This window comes from Cervus elaphus, chromosome 12 (assembly GCF_910594005.1).
Source record: "Cervus elaphus chromosome 12, mCerEla1.1, whole genome shotgun sequence".
Lineage (NCBI taxonomy): Eukaryota > Metazoa > Chordata > Mammalia > Artiodactyla > Cervidae > Cervus > Cervus elaphus.
In genome coordinates, this window is record NC_057826.1 from 59911511 (window position 1) to 59935060 (window position 23550).

A 23550-nucleotide genomic window follows, 5' to 3' on the forward strand; every position below is an offset into this window, starting at 1 on the left:
AATTAGATCATTCTTTAACACCATGCATGAAAATAAGATCAAATGGCTTAAAGACCTAAACTTGAGATTGGACATTATAATACTCCTAGCAGAAAACATAGGCAGAACACTCTCTGACATAAATCACAGCAATATCTTTTTCAATCCATCTTCCAGAATAATGAAAGTAAAAACAAAAATAAATAAATTGGACCTATTAAACTCAAAAGCTTTTTGCACAGCAAAGAGAAACAATGAACAAGACAAAGAACAGCCCATAGATTGGGAGAAAATATTTACAAATAATGAACCAAAACCTTCTAATCACATGGTGGGTCTTTGTGGCATGATCTTCCCCAATTCTGAGTTATCTCTTTGGCATAACTCTCAAAAGGCTCAGAAAGAGTGACTTCAAAGTATAAACTATTGGGACCCACCATGAATAACAAAGTAATTTTTATCACTCAGGTAAGTCTAGGAGTTTGAGTTTCCCTCCCAGGAAGCCAAGACAAAGAGTAGACAAATTCTTTATTACTCCCCAGGAACTTTAGAAGTAGGGAGGCAAAACAAAATTGCTTCCTTCCAATCACAACTCCAACACCAACACATTTATCCATTCTGCATAGAAGAGCTTTTGGACTTATATAATAACATGTGTCACTTGGTACAAAGAACTATTACATGAAGTTTTCTCCTGTTTTCTCCTGTCTTCTCTTTCTCAGACAAGAATACAGGGGGCATTATAAAGGGACTGGAGGATGTATGTCAGAAGGTTATTGATAAGGAGCTGAACATGTGGAATTCTAAGAACTCTACCCTGAAAAATTCCTGGAGAAAATAAAGACTGTCTTCAGGAAGTGACTACTTTTTCTTGCTCCAACTAGCTGAGGAAAAGTTAAATAAATTGGTTGGATCTATTTTGACCCAGAGAAGGGGACACAGAGAGGTTTCATTCTGGTGCCTAAGCAGGAACCTGCCAACCTGATTTTGTTGGCTTGCTCCAATAATGTTAACACATCTGGGGCACAGCTGAAATTGGATTCATCACATGATTAAATTTTCAATAGTCAATATTATTCTCCAAGAAACATCTGTCCTCTTTAAACATAAATACGAGACTTGAATATGGATATGATAAGAATCAGTATAGCTGCATAGTCCAATGCTTTAGTGGTGATCCTAATCTCTCCGATTCTCCAGCAGAGTATGATAAATCTTCTCAAAGATCATTATGACCCAGAGATTTCCACTTGAGTTTTCCTCACTCCATGGTTTATGGGGAAGAAGTAAGGGAAGGGAAGGGAAGAGGTAATTCACTATGTTACTGAGTTATCTCAGTAACTACCATAGTTACTAGACCATCAACAGGATGAGTTCATAGTCTCATCTGTGCCACTAGAACCAGTGTGAGACAAGCTTGGATCAAGACTACACTTATTACTTAAATTCCATAAGCCTCTTCTCTAATGAGAGTAACACTGTGACATTCAGAATCCCTCTAATCATCCCCTAAATTTTGCTTATTTCTCTTCCATCAGTGCATAGTTACCCTGATAAAGACTACAGTTCACTTTGAAGATGAGTTAAAGGAACATTTAGAGAATGAAATTGTGAAGCTATTAAGATCACATCTCAAGTGAAATTGCCCTCCCATTTATTCAAAGGGATCTTGATAACCTAAGAATTGATGATGTCCTACACTGCATCTTTTGTTCAAGTTGAAATCAGTAAAGCAACTACAATGGCAGCATCTCCCATTTTTATTTTCAGACTATAGAGGATGAACACTCTTTTCCATGTCACTGAAGATTCTTTCAAGCATGTTTATACTCACTTCTCCATTTCTCAAGGGTTTGTTAAAGAAAAATTTCTAGAGAACATAGTTAAGTGGATAAGAGGGTACTTCTGATAAATTAAGTGTAACATTCCCTTGAACATACTTTTGCAAATCCATTCTTTAACTAGCACTTCATAAACTTTCTTATACCATGATTGCACAAATATTGTGCTCACTCAGTTGTGTCCAACTCTTTGTGACCTTTGGACTGTAGCCCACCAGGCTTCTCTGTCCATGGGGTTTTTCAGGCAAGGGTACTGAAGTTGGTTGCCATTTCCTTCTCCAGGGGATCTTCCCAATCCATAGCACATATAGAAAATGATAATATTGTTTGTAACACAGGGCCTCCAGTCTCCTCAAATCTCACATTCATTCCCATCTCATGGATTGGGAGGACCAATATCTTTGTATACTTGGATGTTAATAGGAACAGATTTGTGTTCCACACTAAAACAAAACCAAATAGTCTTATAATCTCAAATCCATTCATCATAGACCACCATAAGTTTAGATTTAGCCAGTCAACAAGATAAATGACACCCATTCTTCCCACCTAGGTTAATCCAGGCGAGACTAAACAAATTTAGTCTCAACTAGGATTTGTACTATCTTCTTTTGTCAAGTAAATTCAAAATCTGTATTTGTAAATATTCTTTAGTATCCATGATTTATTTACAAAAATCTTAATTTCCCTCTTCTCCAGTGAGTATACCTTGGAGTTTGTTCCTTGGGCATGCAAGCATCTGATTCCAGTTATAGGTTGGGAGTTAATGGTAGGTAATCATTAACCCCCATTAGTTAACAGTGGTGGGGCAGAAAAGAAGTTGTTATTTTCTGGGAAGGTTTCTGACTTAGGTGTGGTTGTTACATGATCTTCCAGCAAGACAGAACTAGCATCTTCAGAGGTGCAGAAGGGTCAATTCTGTCACTAATGGGGGCTCAAGGACATCTGTGAATATGGGGTACCTGTAGTTGTCTCAATTCTTTTAAATGTCACAGTTCTTCCTAGTAGGTTCCAATGTTTCTTATTCATTTTCCATTTTTTTCACATAAGGAAACAGAAGATGAAAATTAAACTTCATGCATGGAAAATGCAAACCCTCTTCTAATTTTAGTTTCAGGAACTCTGAAACAAGTAATGAGTTTTATTCAGGATATTTAAAAAAATTTTTTTTCCATTGTTCTGTAACCCAGTAAACTAAGACTAGAACCCTGAGTCTAGTAATTTTCTCATAAAACTTTCCCAGGGCAGGTAGTAGTACAAACGCTCCACCATGTCCAACTTCAATCCACCAAAATGACAAAGCAGAGAAGAAATATGGACAATAGTTCAGTTCAGTTCAGTCACTCAGCTGTGTCCAACTCTGCGACCCCATGGAATGCAGCACACCAGGCTTCCCTGCCCATCACCAACTCCCAGAGTTTACTCAAAATCATGGCCATTGAGACAGTGATGCCAGCAAACTATTACAACCTCTGCCATCCCCTTCTCCTTCCACCTTCAATCTTTCCCAGCATCAGGGTCTTTTCAAATGAGTCAGTTCTTCGCATCATATGGCCTAGGTATTGGAGTTTCAGCTTCAGCATCAGTCAATCCAATGAATATTCAAGACTGATTTCCTTTAGGATGGACTATTTTGAAATCCTTGCAGTCCAAGGGACTCTCAGGAGTCTTCTTCAACCCCACAGTTCAAAAAGTTTCATTTCTCCAGTGCTCAGCTTTCTTTATACTCCAACTATCACATCCATACATAACTATTGGTAAAACCATGCTTTGACTAGATGGACCCTTGTTGGAAAAGTAATGTCTCTGCTTTTTAATATGCTGTCTAGGTTGGTCATAACTTTTCTTCCAAGGAGTAATTGTCTTTTAATTCTTGGTTGCAGTCACCATCTGCAGTGATTTTGGAGCCCAAGAAAATAAAATCTCTCACTGTTTCCATTGATTTCCCAATTATTTGCCATGAAGTAATGGGACCAGATGCCATGATCTTAGTTTTCTGAATGTTGAGTTTTAAGCCAAGTTTTTCATTCTCTTCTTTGACTTTCATAAAGATACTCTTTGGTTCTTCACTTTCTGCCACAAGGGTGGTGTCATCTGCATATCTGAAGCTATTGATATTTCTCCAGGCAATCTTGATTCCAGCTTGTGCTTCATCCAGTCCAGCATTTCTCATGATGTACACTGCATGTAAGTTAAGTAAGCAGGGTAACAATATGCAGCCTTGATGTACTCCTTTTCCTATTTGGAACCAGTCTGTTGTGCCATGTCCACTTCTAACTGTTGCAACTTGACCTGCATATAAATTTTTCAGGAGGCAGGTCAGGTGGTCTGGTATTCCCATCTCTTTCAGAATTTTCCAGTTTGCTGTGATCCACACAGTCAAATGCTTTGGCATAATCAACAAAGCAGAAGTAGATGTTTTTCTGGAACTCTCATTTTTTCAGTGATCCAACGGATGTTGGCAATTTGATCTGTGGTCCCTCTGCCTTTTTTAAATCTGGCTTGAACATCTGGAAGTTCACGGTTCATGTATTGTTGAAGCCTGACTTGAAGAATTTTGAGCATTACTTTGCTAGTGTGTGAGATGAGTGCAATTGTGAGGTAGTTTGAGCATTCTTTAGCTTAGCCTTTCTTTGGGATTGGAATGAAAACTGACATTCTCCAGTCCTAGGGCCACGGCAGAGTTTTCCAAATTTGCTGGCATATTGAGTGCAGCACTTTCACAGCAGCATCTTTTAGAATTTGAAATAGCTCAGCTGGAATTCCATCACCTCTACTAGCTTTGTTCGTAGTAATGCTTCCTAAGGACCACTTGACTTTGCATCACAGGATGTATGACTCTAGGTGAGTGATCACACCATCATAATTATCTGGATCATAAAGATTTCTTTTTGGTATAGTTCTTCTGTGTATTCTCGCTACTTCTTAATATTTTCTGCTTCTGTTAGGTCTATACCACATCTATCCTTTATTGTGCCCATCTTTGCATGAAATGTTCTCTTGGTATCTCTAATTTTCTTAAAGAGATCTCTAGTCTTTTCTGTTCTTATTGTTTTCATCTATTTCTTTGCATTCATCACTGAGGCAGGCTTTCTCATCTCCTTTTGCTATTCTTTGGAACTCTGCTTTCAAAAGGTATATGTTTCCTTTTCTCCTTTGCCTTTAGATTCTCTTCTTCTCTCATCTCATTATAAGGCCTCCTCAGACAACCATTTTGCCCTTTTGCATTTCTTTTTCTTGGGGATGGTCCTGATCACTGCCTCCTGTACAATGTTATGAACTTCCGCCCATAGTTCTTCAGGCACCCTGTCTATCAGATCTAATCCCTTGAATCTATTTGTTACTTCTAGGAGGAGAAGGGGACAACAGAGAATGAGATGGTTGGATGGTATCACCGACTCGATGGACATGGGTTTGGGTGAACTCCGGGAGTTTGTGATGGACAGGGAGGCCTGGTATGCTGCGGTTCATGGGGCTGCAAAGATCGGACACGACTGAGAGACTGAACTGAACTGAACTGACTGTATTATCGTAAGGGATTTGATTTAGGTCATACCTGAATGGTCTAGTGGTTTTCCCTATTTTCTTCAACTTAACTCTGATTTTGGCAAAAAGGAGTTCATGATCTGAGCCACGGTCAGCTTCAGGTTTTGTTTTTGCTACTGTATAGAGCTTCTCCATCTTTGGCTGCAAAGAATATAATAAACATGTTTTTGGGATTGACCATCTGGTGATGTCTATGTATAGAGTCTTCTCTTGTATTGTTGGAAGAGGATGTTTGCTATGATCAGTGTGTTCTCTTGGCAAGACTTTATTATCCTTTGCCATGCATCATTCTGTACTCCAATGCCAAATTTGCCTGTTACTCCGGGTGTCTCTTGACTTCTTCCCACTACATTCCAGTACCCTATAATGAAAAGGACATCTTTTTTTGGTGTTAGTTCTAGAAGGTCTTGTAGTTCTTCATAGAACCATTCAACTTCAGCTTCTTCAGCATTACTGGTTGGGGCATAGACTTGGATTACTGTGATATTTCATGGCTTGCCTTGGAAACGAACAGAGATCATTTTGTAGTTTTTGAGACTGCATTCAAGTACTGCATTTCAGACTCTTTTGTTCACTATGATGGCTCCTCCATTTCTTCTAAGGGATTCTTGCCCTAGTAGTAGATATAATGGTCATCTGAATTGAACTCACCCATTTTGATCCATTTTAGTTCACTGATTCCTAAAATGTCAATGTTCACTCTTGCCACCTCCTGGTTGACCACTTCCAATTTGCCTTGATTCTTAGACCTAACATTACAGGTTCTTATGCAACATTCCTCTCTACAGCATCGGACTTTACTTCCATCACCAGTCACACCCAAAACTGGGTGTTGTTTTTGCTTTGTCTCTGTCTCTTCATTCTTACTTGAGTTATTTTTCCACTGTCTTCCAGTAGCATATTGGGCACCTACCAACCTGGGGATCTCATCTTTCAGTGTCCTATCTTTTTTGCCTTTTCATATTGTTCATGGGGTTCTCAAAGCAAGAATATTGAAGTGGTTTACTGTTCCCTTCTCCAGTGGACCATGTTATGTCAGAACTCTCCACTATAACCCATCTGTCTTGGTTGGTCCTACATGGCATAGTTCATAGTTTCATTGAATTAGACAAGGCTGTAGATCAGATTGGTTAGTGTTCTGTGATTGTGGTTTTCAATCTGTCTACCCTCTGATGGATAAGGATAAGAGGCTTATGGAAACTTCCTGATGGGTGAGACTGACTGAGGAAGAAACTGGTCCTTGTTCTGATGGGCAGGGCCATGCTTAGTAAATCTTTAATCCAATTCTGTTTATGGGTGGGGTTTTGTTCCCTCCATATTTTTTGACCTGAGGCCAAACTATTGGAGGTAATGAAGATAATGGGAACCTCCTTCAAAAGGCCCCGTGCACGCAGTGCTACACTCAGTGCCCCCAACCCAACAGCAGGCCACCGCTGGCACACGCTTCCACCAAAGAACCCTGGACACTCATGGACAAGTCTGGGTCAGTCTCTTGTGTGGTCACTGCTCCTTTCCCCTGGGTCCTGGTGCACACAAGGTTTTCTTTGTGCCCTCCAAGAGTCTGTTTCCCCAGTCCTGTGTAAGTTCTGGTGGCTGTATGGTGGGGTTAATGGTGACCTCCTCCAAGAGGGCTTATATCGTACCTAGGTCTACTGCACCCAGAGCCCATGCCCCTGCAGCAGTCCACTGCTGACCCATACCTCCTCAGGAGATACTCAAACACAGTTCTGGCTCAGTCTCTGGGTCCTGGTGCATACAAGGTATGTTTGAACCCTCTAAGTGCCTGTGGCAGGTATGGGGTTTGATTCTAAACAGGATTTCACCCCTCCTACCATCTTTCTGGGACTTCTTTGTCCCTAGACATGGGGTATCTCCTCAAAGTTGCTCCAGCACCACACAGCCACCTCTCCAGGATGACCAACTAATGTGAGGTGGCTTCAGCATATCACTGTTTCCCAAAACCACGCTATTCAACTGACAAGACAAGAGAGCCATGATGAAGAACTTGAGGAATCAGGAAGGTGCTGCCAAAGCTGCAAACTTCCAAAACTTACTTCAGTTACCCTGAAACATATCAGAAAAATGGACACTTTGCATATAACCCATCACCCAAATCAGAGTACTACCTACAGAAGAGTTAGGAAAATGTAGTGTTGGCTTTTTAGCCTTTTCATTATAAGAAGTTATGTTTGAACTGTGTTAGAATTATTTCAAAGCTAATCAATGTAAATTATAGATAACATCCACTAATATGGGCTTAGATTGTTTTACATAGCTATTGTAGAGTGAAGAAAATAATCATGTATTTGTATCTATATGCATAGATATATCTGGAGTAGGAAATGGCAACCATCTCTGTATTCTTGTCTGGAGAATCCCATGGACAGAGGAGACTGGTGGGCTGCAGTCCATGTGGTCACAAAGAGTCAAACACAACTGGGTGACTGAGCACGTATGCACACATAGATATATGTGTGTTAAAAAGTACTAGAGAATATAACTCTTAGTTAATTCAGGTAATTAACAAAAAGAATGAAGATCAAGAAGGAGAGAAGCAGGGAAGCCATTTTAAAAAGTAAAACAAAAAAACAGCAACAACAAAAAACTAAATAATCAACTATATTGATTATTTATTTATGCAAATAAATCCTATATATGCCTCTTTATTTGAGAAGGAAATGGCAACTCATTCTAGTATTCTTGCCCAGGAAATCCCATGAATACAGGAGCCTGGTGGGCTACAGTCCATGGAGTAGCAAGAGTCAGATATGGCTTAGCAACTAAACTACCACCATATCTATTTATTTGCAAAAGGAAATGGAAAGCATCACATTATATCTTTATCTACTAATTTGTAAGGATATTCATGAAAAACATGATAAAATAAAAATTAGCATTCAGAAATATTTATAATATAATTAAATTTTGGAAAAAATTCACAAACAAACCTCCCACATAAGTATATATGGTATGAATATGTTTGTGTGATTAAAAGAAAGACATGGAAGGACATAAACTAAGCCCTTATTGTTAGGTGAATTGTGTGTTTTATTTTTAGTATAATAATATACTAATTGTATAATTAAACATTAAAATATAGATAACTTGAAATTCAAAATTTCATGAAATTGTGTCTCTGCAATTGATTGACTCATGTAAATGAGATGAAATGAAAATTAATATTGCTTGACTGTTTTGCAAATGAAGTTTCAACAGTGTACATATTTTCACAAGAATGAGTCTTATTTGATCCACCAGAGAGTAAGAACAAAATGTATTGATAAATAGAAAGAAGCAAATAGAATAAACTACAGAGAGTTTTGATTAGGTAATGAATGAACATTCTCAGGGTAAGGGAGGCCAGCAGTTTCTATTTATGCATATGAAATATGTTCAGCAAATGACACAATTGGAAAATAACCAAAATTGTTTTGTAGGAAGCAATGGTGGCACGGAAAATCTTTTCTTTAACTATGTATTGTATCACATCTTCACTCTACTCAGTGTTACAAGTATTGATGAAAATGTTTTATTCTGAACTAATATGATCCTGCTGAGATTTCTGAATAAAGAAATAAGTAAAATGTTTAAACTAAAATACATCAAATCCTCTCTTCCATTATTTAGAGAAGATACCATTGTAACAAGGAAGCCCATTGTATTTTAAATGCTTTTGATGGCATGGTATGGACAAGATGTCAACTTATTCACCAGTATCCTTCTTCCCACCTCACCTCTTTGCTGCACCTATGCCAAGTTTAAAACTTTAGATATGCTATGGAAATAATATATCATAGTGAGAAATATCTCAACAGTAAAACTAGTGTGTTCTTTGGGTATAGGAGCTGTCTTCACTTCTATGGCATTCCCTTAATAATTCCTACAATTTCAGAATCAGAAAGTAAAAGTTAAGCCCATTTTATAAGATATACTTGGGATTCTTTAAGTTTTAGAATAGCAGACCATATGGTATTCTCTGTTTCGATTTAAAATCATAAAACATATGTTGTATTTTGTTTTATTATTCTTTTTTATACTTTTAATTTGATGCTGGCCTGTTAGGAATATCTGAAATGCCTCAAAATTTTTGAGGTAACTATATAATAACCAAAACATATTTACAGTCATAATAATGATAAATAGAAGTACTATAACACATTGTGTTTGGGAATAATAAAGACAGGCATATGTCTTACAAATTGTGGGAAAATACATAAACACCAAGGTTCCCTGGTAGCTCAGCTGGAAAAGAATCCACATGCCATGCAGGAGACTCCAGTTCAATTCCTGGGTCAGGAAGATCCGCTAGAGAAGGGATGGGGTACACAATCCAGTATTCTTGGGCTACCCTGATGGCTCAGCTGGTAAAGAATCCGCCTGCAGTGTGGGAGACCTGGGTTCAATCCCCGGGTTGGGAAGATCCCCTGGAGAAAGGAAAGGCTACCCACTCCAGTATTCTGGCCTGGAGAATTCCATGGATTAGTCCATGGGGTCACAAAGAGTTGGATACGACTTAGTGAATTTCACATTCACTACACAAACACACCATGGCATATTGCTTTTCAGCAAATAAAGGAAATAGCACAATCCTATAGAAAACATTTCTCCAAATACTTCAATGCAGAAACCAAACTGTAATTTGATCCAGCTCAGGATACTTCAAGTTGATACATTTTTTTCAGGTGGGAAATAGCTGTTTAGGTATTGCAAAGAAGCTTTGAGGCAAAAGTAGATTATGAGATTTTTTATTCAAATGTGATTAAAATTTGAATTCCTTCATCCTTTTCTAGTGTTTTGGAGTCTTGTTTGCTTAGTGTACATTTTTAATCTATCTATTGTTCAATCATCACCTGTCTACATAGATTTGGAATCTTTTCTGTGTCTATTACCTAATTTGAATATACAGGTAGAAAGACAATTTGAAACTATCTCATGTGCATTAGCAAATTAGCCATATATAAGTAAATTAAGCTTATAACAGATATATGGAGAAAAATGAGAGCAATTTAAAGTAAGGAAATACTTTTGTCTAAGAATAGAAATTGTCACCAAAGTATGTGCTGGTGTGTGTGGTTTGCGGGGGGTAGTTCTTTTTGTAGGCTGTAAATAAAAGTTGGAACTGTCTTCTGTCAGATGCAGCTCCTGCCTTGACAGAAAATATGAACTGTATAACCTCTAAATACAACCCCTGCATTAAAGTCTATGATTATAATTTCTATTCATATTAAGTTATCATAATTCAAAATTTATTATAAGCCCAATGGGCTAAAAGCTATGTGGGAAATGAATGCATCATGGTGCACTGTACAGAGAAATAGAGTGTTAGACCACCAAGAAATAGACCTCAATCCTATCCTTAGATCCTTACTTTTTCCTCCACCAAAATTCTATGAGGGTAGGGAAGCTTCTTAAGTATTCCGAGACTTATTTTAAAATGCACACACACACAACATAAAAAGTGTATGTATATATATATGTGTGTGTGTGTGTGTGTGTGTATACAGATAAATTTTAGCTTAGCCCAGACAGAGTTGAGGTTCATTGCTTGAAGAACAGACAAGAAAACTCCAAAGTGAGTAGGAGGAATGAATACACTAGCAAGGATAAATGGCTGAAGTGATTTAAAAAAAAAAGTATGAGGAAAAATAAGAGATGTGGATCCAAGTAATAGGTCCAGGACAGCAGCAGAAGAAGGTCAGCTGATACTGAACAACACTTTCGCTGAAGTGAGAGAGCACCCATTACCTAGACAAGACTGTCACTGCTCTCAGCAGGCAGATGGACTCCAGTTATGAGGTGAAGACATGGAAGGAAGTGGAAGTGTGTTCACAAGGGGAGTGAACTGCTCCATCTCTTCCTAGGTAAAGCACTTGAAACTTCATGAGTATATCTTGCCTTAATTAACTACATTCCTACAATTACTATAACTTTCTCTCTAGTGCCCCATATTTGATCAGAAAATTTGGATGCAATCTGAGACTCCAGTGGTCAATAACTAGAAAAGCCATCAAGGGAAAAACTGAATGACTTATAATTAATTTTCTAATCAGATTGTCAGATATTTGCTTACAGATAACAGGAAAGAGGGATAAAATATCTTGGTATCTTGAAGGAACAAGGAATGGAAACATATTTAAACTGGTTATATTATAACTGCAAGCATAATCAATAATGTCTATATAACTGCTGACTACTCAGTAGTCACATAAATGACTACTGAGCCTGGGCAATGTGCTAACTACTGTATTATGTGTTTGACATGAAATGTTCCATTTATAATATCCACACATGAAAAAGGTAATGTTATTTTCCTTATTGTACAGATGAGAAAAATGAGGCTTTGAGAGCTTATAAATTGCAGAAACCAGTTTTTTTTAATTTATATAAAATATTAAGTTCATATTTTGAATGGTTTTATGAGTTAATAGAGTCATAAAAATGTATTTAGCAAATTCCTAAAAATAAACCAGAAAAAATAAAACCTAATATATTACACAAAATATACAGGAGAATCATGTTTTAATCACTGAGAGTAGGAGGAACGTCAATTATTTGACATGGGGATAATTTTAAAAGTCTTTAAGGGATAATACTTATTTTGTTTTAATTTTAATATTGCCCATGATACTGATTTTTATATAGTCCATAGTCCTGCACACACACACACACAAAATGTTTGATCAATGTGTTTGATAAATGCTTAAATCCTTAAAATTGATAGTTCACAAATCCTTTGTTGTCTACACCTTTTTTAAAAAGAGTATTTTCCAGAACATAAGATGACTAGACTAAGAGCTCTTAAGGACAGTGATATTGTTATATTTATCATCTTTTTATGGGGAGATAATTAAGCATATTACCTTTGGATATATTTCTTAACATTAAAATTGTCCGATTTTGAAAATACAGAAATATCTAATATAAATACTGTTTGTGTATCTAATATTAGAAAATGTGTAGGATAATATAATTAACAATTGTATAACCTTTACCTAGGTTCAGTATTATTAACTTTTTTGGTCATTCTCTCTTCTCTTTTCCAATCTTTGCACACACACACACACACACACACATCATACATATGTACTTTTTTGCTGAATCATTTAAAAGTATATCTCAAATATCATGGCACTTCATCACTTAATACTTAAATGTGTAACCCTACTCGGTTACATATTCTATACAATCAAATCACAAATAAGAAATTCAGCATTGATTTAACATCATATGGGAAACCATATCAAATTTCTCAGATTCTCCCAAATATATTCTTTATATCTATTTTTTTAACCTCCAGGTTTCAATCAAAATCCATGCATGACATTTGGTTTTAATTCTTGTTAGTGCATTTTGATTTAAAAGAGTCAAAGCACAACTTTTTTTAACATCTAAAACTAGGATGACATAGACATTTTTAAAGAGTCTAGTCCAGGTATCTTGTAGAATATTCTGCAGTCTGAATTTGATGGATTCCTAAAAATTTGATTCAGATTAAATATTTTGGCAAGAATGCCATATAGGTGATATCTTATACTTCATATTACATTCTACCAGGAGACACACAGTATTAGTCTGACCCATTTGATGATGCTAAATTGGTCTACTTGCTAAATTGGTGGTGTTCCACCAAAAGTAAGGTTCATTTTTGGTTCTACAATTAATTAGTCATCCATAGTGATAGTTGAGATCATGTAAATGTACTTGGCCTTAATAACTTTTATTGAATGACTTAAAATTTATTGGTTATAATTATCTGTATCCTTAAGAGTATCAGTTATTACACTGGTGAATGTAAAATAGTGATTTTTAGGATTCCATATTCCCTATGCTTTTGTTGGTTTTCTTCTGAAAAAATGATATCCAAACTTTGAGAATTATAATGAATTCATGAATTATTTTCTTAAGTGCTAAACATCCATTACCATTATTTATTCCTTTGGATACTCTACTTGTACAGATTTGGCCAGTGGGAGCCCTTCAAGCCAGTTCCTCTGAACTTTTTTATATGCCTCTGCCAATTTTTAAGCACGCTATGCTTTCTCTCACAAGATATACCCACCATGGACTCACCTTGTTCTTTCCCCATCTCAGACCTGATATCAGTCATTTCTCCAAGAAGAACTGGTTTATTTTTAGTAGGAAATTTTATTTAGGAAGAGCTAAGAGCTAGTTATGGCTCTTGCTATAGTGGTGATTGCATTTAAATTTTGAAGTACCTCTGGTGAAATAAGCTAAGATTTATATATATTGATATAATCATATTGCTATAGTATTATATGTATATACAGATACCTAATAATATATTTCAAAAAGACTGACTATAGATAGAGAAAGAGATGAGCTTTGCTTTTTTTGAGCCAATCTGAGAATGTTTCTCCAATATGTGAACAAAACCCATTACATTAATGGATAGGACTGAAATGTTTGCTTGCTGCTGCTGCCGCTAAGTTGCTTCAATCGTGTCCAACTCTGTGCGACCCCATAGACAGCAGCCCACCAGGCTCCCCAGTCCCTGGAATTCTCCAGGCAAGAATACTGGAGTGGCTTGCCATTTCCTTCTCCAATGCATGAAAGTGAAAAGTTAAAGTGAAGTCGCTCAGTCCTGTCCGACTCAGTGGCCCCATGGACTGCAGCCCACCAGGCTCCTCCGTCCGTGGGATATTCCAGGCAAGAGTACTGGAGTGGGTTGCCATTGCCTTCTCTGAATGTTTGCTTGAAATTCTACCATATTATTATATATCACTCTGACTCTGTCCCTGTGTGTTTCTCTCTTTTTCTTTTGTTTTATTTTGAAAATGTTTCTAGTTTTACCCCAGTTGTTACCTTTTTGTTTTTTTGTCAACAAGGGTAACTAATTGTTTCTCCTGGAAAAACAAAATCTAGTGAATAGAAGTTCCATCTACTTTATAACTCTTGGGTAGTTCTGAATCAGAGGGTATAAAATTGAAAAAGAAGTTGATTATCCTTGAAAAAGAACCCTGTAATAGCAAACGAAACAACAGACAAAGGATTAATCTCAAAAATATACAAGCAACTCCTGCAGCTCAATTCCAGAAAAATAAATGACCCAATCAAAAAATGGGCCAAAGAACTAAACAGACATTTCTCCAAAGAAGACATACAGATGGCTAACAAACACATGAAAAGATGCTCAAATCACTCATTATCAGAGAAATGCAAATCAAAACCACAATGAGGTACCATTACACGCCAGTCAGGATGGCTGCTCTCCAAAAGTCTACAAGCAATAAATGCTGGAGAGAGTGTGGAGAAAAGGGAACCCTCTTACACTGTTGGTGGGAATGCAAACTAGTACAGCCGCTATGGAGAACAGTGTGGAGATTTCTTTAAAAACTGGAAACAGAACTGCCATATGACCCAGCAATCCCACTCCTGGGCATACACACCGAGGAAACCAGATCTGAAAGAGACACGTTCACCCCAATGTTCATCGCAGCACTGTTTATAATAGCCAGGACATGGAAGCAACCTAGATGTCCATCAGCAGACGAATGGATAAGGGAGCTATGGTACATATACACCATGGAATATTACTCAGCCATTAAAAAGAATTCATTTGAATCAGTTCTAATGAGATGGATGAAACTGGAGCCCATTATACAGAGTGAAGTAAGCCAGAAAGATAAAGAACATTACAGTATACTAACACACATATATGGAATTTAGCAAGATGGTAATGATAACCCTATACGCAAAACAGAAAAAGAGACACAGATGTACAGAATAGACTTTTGGACTCTGTGGGAGAAGGCGAGGGTGGGATGTTTTGAGAGAACAGCAGTGAAACATGTATATTATCTAGGGTGAAACAGATCACCAGCCCAGGTTGGATGCATGAGACAAGTGCTCGGGGCTGGTGCACTGGGAAGACCCAGAGGGATCAGGTAGAGAGGGAGGTGGGAGGGGGGTTCAGGATGGAGAATACATGTAAATCCATGGCTGACTCATGTCAATGTATGACAAAAACCACTACAATATTGTAAAGTAATTAGCCTCCAACTAATAAAAATAAATGGAAAAAAAAAAAAAAAGAACCCTGTAACATCTTTGCAAGTAAGTATTCTCAATCCTTATCCAAATGTCCTTGCTGCAATTTTTCAAACTAACTGCATATACTGGCAAAGGGAGAAAATCCAGATCTTTTGAAGGTCATTACATACAATGTGCAAACTGACTTCTGTGCTAGATTATATTAAAACACTATGGTGACCACCAAGTTAGACTGGCAAAGTATGAAGTACAGTTGATAAATATACTATTGTCAAAATTCATCTGACAGAGAGTCCAATGAATCTGAAGCTTCAATTTTTGGTTATTTTCCTAAGTTCTGAATAAAGAATTAGCATAGATACACCTTTCAACTAGAACCCTAAGTCTGGTTCCCTGACTTACAGCAAAAGCATTGGTAACAATCAAATGACATCAACAACTCAATGGACATGAGTTTGAGCAAGCTCCAGGAGCTGGTAATGGACAGGGAAGCCTGGCATGCTGTAGTCCATGGGGTCACAAAGACTTGGATATGACTGAGCAACTCAACTGAACTGAACAATCAAATGGAAATGCCTTAAACTGGTCTTTTTCAAAAGGAAAAGAAGTTGTACTCAATCAGGGTGACATTGCAGAGAGTAGACCTCCATTCAATAGCTTGGATATAGATTACTGCACTGATTGTAGTTTCTATACTGAAACAGATAAATGCAACTTCTGGCACGTTTATTGTGACTATTGATTGGAAAAATTACTCCTGTCTGACTAAAGTGAGAAACATCCATTCAATACCCCAGAGAAGTGTGCGACTTAATCTGCTTATGACATTAGTAGAAGAGAAAAGGAGAGTTTCTACAAATGACGTATTTTGGCTAGACGAAACCAGTTTTGGATAGCTCACCATGATGAAAGAATTTAGAACACACATACTTTCACAGCACCTATTTCACTGTGAAACTTCAATAAATAGTTTGAATTCTAAATGAATAAATTAAAAAATAAAGAACACCAAAAATACAAATTAAATAATTAAAGTTATGAAATAGGATGCAACATCATAAATACTTGAAGAGAAAGTTCAGTTCAGCTCAGTCACTCAGTCATTTCCGACTCTGCAAACCCAAGGACTGCAACACACCAGGCTTCCCTGTACATCACCAACTCCTGGAGCTTACTCAAAACTCATGTCCATCTAGTCAGTGATGTTATCCAACCATCTCATCCTCTGTTGTCCCCTTCTCCTCCTGCCTTCAATCTTTCCCCAAATCAAGGTCTTTTCAAATGAGTCAGTTCTTTGCATCAGGTGGCCAAACATTGTAGTTTCAGCTTCAGAATCAGCCCTTCCAATGAATATTCAGGACTGATTTCCTTTAGGATGGACTGGTTGGATCTCCTTGTAGTCCAAGAGACTCTCATGAGTCTTCTCCAACACTGCAGTTCAAAAGCGTTAATTCCTTGACACTCAGCTTTCTTTATAGTCCAAATCTCACATCCATCTATGACTACTGGAAAAAACCATAGCTTTGACTAGATGGACCTTTGTTAGCAAAGTAATGTCTCTGCTTTTTAATATGCTGTCTAGGTTGGTCATAACTTTTCTTCCAAGGAGCAATCATCTTTTATTTTCATGGCTTGAGTCATAATCTGCAGTGATTTTGGAATCCAAGAAAATAAGGTCTCTCACTGTTTCCATTGTTTCCCCATCTATTTGCCATGAAGTAATGGGACCAGATATCATGATCTTAGTTTTCTGAATCTTGTTTTAAGCCAACTTTTTCACTCTTCTTTCCCTTTGATCAAGTGGCTCTTTAGTTCCTCTTCTCTTTCTGCCATAAAGATGGTATCATCTGCATATCTGAGGTTATTGATATTTCTTCCAGCAATCTTGATTCCAGCTTGTGCTTCATCCAGCCCAGCATTTCACATGATGTACTCTGCATATAAGCTAAATAAACGGGGTGACAATATACAGCTTTGACTTACTCCTTTCCCAATTTGGGACCAGTCTGTTGTCCCATGTCCAGTTCTAACTGTTGATTCTTGACTTGCATACAGAATTCTCAGGAGGCAGGTAAGGTGCTCTTGTATTCCCATCTCTTTAAGACCTTTCCACAATTTGTTGTGATACACATAGTCAAAGGCTTTGGCATACTCAATAAAACAGAAGTAGATGTTTTTCTGGAACTCTTGATTTTTTGATGATCCAACAGAAGTTGGCAATTTGATCTCTGGTCCCTCTGCCTTTTCTAAACCTAGCTTGAACATCAGGAATATCACAATTCACATACTGTTGAAGCCTGGCTTGGAGAATTTTAAGCATTACTTTGCTAGTGTGTGAGATGAGTGCAATTGTGCGCTAATTTGAACATTTTTTGGTATTGCCTTTCTTTGGGATTGGAATGAAAATACTTTTTCCAGTCCTGTGGCCACTGCTGAGTTTTCCACATTTGCTGGAATATTGAGTGCAGCACTTTCAAAGCATCATCTTTTAGGATTTGAAATAGCTCAGCTGGAATTCCATCACCTCCACTAGCTTTGTTCATAGAAATTCTTCCTAAGGCCCACTTGACTTTGCATCACATGATGTCTGCCTCTAGGTTAGTGATCACAGCATCATGCTTATCTGGTTCATGAAGATGTTTTTTGTATAGTTCTTCTGTATATTATTCTCACTTATTTTTAATATCCCCTGCTTCTGTTAGGTACACACCATTTCTGTCTTTTATTGAGCCCATCTTTGCATGAAATGTCCCTTGGTATCTCTAATTTTCTTGAAGAAATCTCTGGTCTTTCCCATTCTATTGTTTTCCTCTATTTCTTTGCATTGATCACTGAGGAATACTTTCGATCTCTCCTTGCTAATCTGTGGATATCTGCCTTCAAATGGGTATATCTTTCCTTTTCTCCTTTGCTTTAGCTTCTCTTCTTTTCACAGCTATTTGTAAGGCCTCTTCAGACAACCGTTTGGCCTTTTTGCATTTCTTTTTCTTGGGGATGGTCTTGATCACTGCCTTTTGTACAATGTCACAAACTCTCCATCAATAGTTCTTCAGGCACTCTGTCTGTCAGATCTAATCCCTTAAATCTATCTGTCACCTCTACGGTATAATTGTAAGGGATTTGATTTAGGTCATACCTGAGTGGCCTGTTGGTTTTCCTTACTTTCTTCAATATAAGCCTGAATTTGGCAATAAGGAGTTCATGATGAGCCACAGTCAGCTCCCGGTCTTGTTTTTGCTGACTCTATGGAGCTTCATCTTCAGATGCAAAGCATATAATCAATATGATTTCAACATTGACCATCTGGCGATGTCCATGTGTAGAGTCTTCTCTTGTGTTGTTGGAGAGGGTGTTTGCTATGACCAGTGTGTTCTTTTGGCAAAATTCTGTTAGCCTTTGCTCTGCTTCATATTGTACTCCAAGGCCAAATTTGCCTGTTACTCCAGGTATTTCTTGACTCCTACTTTTGCATTCCAGTCCCCTATAATGAAAATGTCATTTTTTGGGGTGTTAGTTCTAGAAGGTCTTGTAGGTCTTCATAGAACTGTTCAACTTCAGCTTCTTTAGCATTGCTGGTTGGTGCCTAGACTTGGATTACTGTGATAATGAATGGTTTGCCTTGGAAACAAACAGAGATCGTTCTGTCATTTTTGAGACTGCATCCAAGTACTGCATTTTGGACTCTTTTGTTGACTATGATGGCTACTCCATTTTTTCTAAGGGTTTCTTGCCCACAGTAGTAGATATAATGGTCATCTGAGTTAAATTCACCCATGCCAGTCCAGTTTAGTTCACTTTTCCTAAAATGTTGATGTTCACTCATGCTATCTCCTGTTTGACCACTTCCAATTTGCCTTATTTCATGGACCTAACATTCCAGGTTCCTATGCAATATTGTTCTTTATAGCATTGGGCTTACTTCCATCACCAGTCACATCTACAACTGGGTGTTGTTTTTGCTTTGGCTCCATCTCTTCATTCTTTCTGGAGTTATTTTTCCACTGTTCTCCAGTAGTATATTGGGCACCTACTGCATTAGAGAGTTCATCTTTCAGTGTCCTATCACTTTGCCTTTTCTTACCGTTCATGGGGTTCTGAAGGCAAGAATAAAGAAATTGTCTGCCATTCCTTTCTCCAGTGGACCATATTTTGTCAGAACTCTCCACTATGACCTGTCCATCTTGGGTGGCCCTACATGGCATGGCTCATAGTTTCCTTGAGTTATACAAGGCTGTAGTCCATGTGATCAGTTTGGTTAATTTTCTGTGATTGTGGTTTTCAGTCTGTCTTCACTCTGATGGATAAGGATAAAAGGCTTATGAAAGCTTCCTGATGGGAGAGACTGAAGAGAAATAAAACTAACAAATTACCACTGTTGACAGAAGCAACCTGCTTTGCAGCATCTATTAAAATCTCATACTATAATGAAAGCTAGTAGGGCCCAAAGGAAGTTGTAACACACAGTATAAATTAAGAAATTTGTCCCCATGTTGAACAAGGAGCCTTCTGTTCAACCAACAACCATCATTCATTAAACAACAAAGTACATCACACTGCATGGGAAAGGTAGTGTTATTCATGAAGGATTCCCAAACCATGTGAACTGTCATTTCACATATAACCTTTTTAGTAAGGAAGTCCATTTGTATTATCTGCTTGACTAAATTAGACCAGACGATTGGAGGATAAGTTTGGTACATATCCAGAATCATAAAATAATCTTCTGAGCCCCAAACAAAAAATAACAACTGTTTGCCAAAGAGTAACATCTGGGGTGTTTCATAGCACAATCCCCATAACAGTGAAAATGGGTACAATGCCCAATTTTCATCTGTTACATGTGCTAATTCTGAAAATACATGTGGCCTCATTTGCTACTTCAAATAAAAGTACTAGAGCATCTGTTCAGGTAAATCCCATATTCAGGGAAGTTAACTGTGCTCCTTGGAGCCAGATTTCATGTACTTTAAATACATATGATTTCAGCTTTAGAGAGTGTTTTATCAACAGGCTTTGAAGATTTGGCTTTGCTAAGAAATAATTCTAGGGATTATGTCCTATGAATCATTCAATGCTAACAACATAAGGAAGGACTATTCACAGAGATATTCTGATTATCTATACATAAGTAAGTGTACCTCTATAACATTTTCCCATGTGAATGAAGACAATATGGGTAACTTCATATTTCCTAGTTGTTCTTCCTTAGGCTTTAATAAAGAGCCCCTTGATGAAAGTGAAAGAGGAGAGTGAAAAATTTGGTTTAAAACTCAGCATTCAAAAAACTAAGATCATGGCATCTAATCCCATTACTTCATGTCAAATATATGGGGAAACAATGAAAAAAGTGAGATTTTGTTTTCTTGGGCTCCAAAATCACTGTGGATCATGACTGTAGTCATAAAATTAAAAGACACTTGTTCCTTGGAAGAAAAGCTATGACCAACTTAGACAGCATATTAAAAAGCAGAGACATTACTTTGCCAACAAAGGTCTGTCTGGTCAAAGCTATGGTTTTTCCAGCAGTCATGTATGGATGTGAGATTTGAACTAAAAAGAAAGCTGAGAGACAAAGAATTGATGCTTTTGAACTGTGGTGTTGGAGAAGACTCTTGAGAGTCCCCTGGACTGCAAGGAGATCCAACCAGTCCATCCTAAAGGAAATCAGTCCTGAATATTCATTGGAAGGACTGATGCTAAAGCTGAATCTCCAATACTTTGGCCACCTGATGCAAAGAGCTGACTCATTGGAAATGACCCTGATGCTGGAGAAGATTGAAGGCAGGAGGAGAAGGGGACAACAGAGGATGAGACAGATGGATGGCATCACCGACTCAATGGACATGAGTTTGAGTAAGCTCCAGGAATTGGTGATGGACAGGGAATCCTGGTGTGCTGCAGTCCATGGGGTCACAAAGAGTCAGACATAACTGAGTGACTGAACTGAACTGAAACTGACTGAAAATTGCATTCTTGAACTTTGTTCTAAGTTACTGGGAAATGGTTTGTTCTTTTGGACCTTGTTTTTTTTATTTGTTATGTGGATCTAGAGCAGTGCTCAGTCTAGGATTAATTATTTGCTACGTCTGAATCAAGACCTTCCTGGATACTCTGTTTAAAGTTCCATGAATTCACTGATTTTTCCTGTTTATCTGGTAGGAAAAGATACCTTCACAGCCTTGCCTGAACATCAGGAACTATTCTATTTTTCATTACATCATTATTTCCTTAACCTCAGGCACTTTCCTCACATATATATGCTCACCAGTAATTTACTGGACACTTTAGATCAACCCTCTCTGAGTCTCCTGGATTCTCTCTCTTTGATGGCCTCTCTATTACTGTGTCCTGTGAACACTAGCTTTCTAGATCTCTCTAGACCCTCAACTCTGTCCCCTCTACTTAGAGAATATACGAGGGCTCTACTTCAGTTTCCACTCCTTGAACCATGGCTTGAAAACTCTCTCAAAGTAGTGAGCTGGGCAATAGTAGAGCTCACCTTTTTTGTTTCCTATCTCCCTTTTCTTCATTGCTTGGTGTCCAGTGTTTTGAAAACCAGTCTCTTTTTTTTTTTTTTTTTTCTGTATTGTTTTTCTGTATTATTATTGCTGTTTCAGGCAGAGTAAACCTAGTCCCTGTTACTCCATTTTGATCCAAAGAGGAATTTTCTGGCCATGATTGGAGAGAGAAAACAAAAGAAGGAATCTATTTGAGGATCCATAGATTTAATATCTTAATATTTGGGTCATTCAACATCTCTTGAGGTAAAATTGTAAACTTCCTTATTTTTTTCTTATACAGTACATACAAGAGGCTGTGGTTGTTTCCAGAGATTGGCCTTTTGAAGGAAGGAAGTACTTATGAGGCATTAATCATATTCCCAGTTCATCATAGGCTTAATGACTAAGCCCATAAGAATTAAAAATGGGGAAACTGGGGAATGTTATTTCTACTTTTATCATATCTTTTATGTGGCGGGCTTTTCATCAGGATAGACTCCTTGTTAATCTCTGCAGCTCTGTCTCCTCCTGAAGACACAAGAGGTCATTATTTGATTGATGAGTGATGTCAGCTTCATAAGGACAGTCTCTCTGCTCCTATATTTTCCTGAGTTTTCACTACATAATGTATTATGCAAATCCCAGGAGCAAATCTTCTTAAAGGAAAACTAACCAATCAAACAAACTCTCTACCTGTATATTGCCTTGTTCCATTGATTTTTTTCTGTGAATGCATTTTAAAAATTCATATAAATAGAGGGGGAAAAAAAAACAAAACTCTGGGCCAAAAAGTCTGTGAACAAGATAACTGGGTGAAAGAGAAGGGGAAGGAGAACTTAACTCAGTCTTTTGCTACCCCTTGTCATCCATGGTTTCTATTTCTAGGGTATTTCAAAATCTTCTGAGCCTCTAGGGCATAAAGTTTGGAAGTAGTCCAAACAGGGTTAACCAAATTTTAGTCACATTTATAAAATTAATTTTAATGCCTATTCTGAGATTTTTTTTCTTAATTCAGAGGGCCTGGAAGACACAATGAGTGTAGTCATTTTTTATAGCAGGCATTAAGGAATTCTTCCAACCATTCATGGTTAACAAAAATAGCATTCCAAAATCTGAGATAAAGAGTACAGATACAGATAATGCTTGGAAACCCAAACAGGGATGGACAGTGATAAAAGAGTAGTTTCTAAGACACTATGCTCCTATTAAGAGATAAAAACTTAACTGCTGGCAAGAGTAAGGAAGGCCCCAATGACAGGGTTATTCACCAAATCTCCCATTTCCTCCCTTTTCATCCCATCCTCCTTCATTTCAGTTCAGTTCAGTCATTCAGTTGTGTCCAACAGTAGCACGCCAGGCTTCCCTGTCTGTCACCAACTACCGAAGCTTGCTCAGACTCATGTCCATTGAGTCGGTGATGCCATCCAACCATCTCATCCTCTCCTCCTGTCCCCTTCTCCTCCTGCCTTCAATCTTTCTCAGCATCAGGGTCTTTTCAAATGAGTCAGTTCTTCACATCAGGTGGCCAAAATATTGGAGATTCAGCTTCAGCAGCAGTCCTTCCAAAGAATATACAGGACTGATTTCCTTTAGGATGGACTGGTTGGATCTCCTTGCAGTCTAAGGGACTCTCAAGAGTCTTCTCTAACACCACAGTTCAAAAGCATCAATTC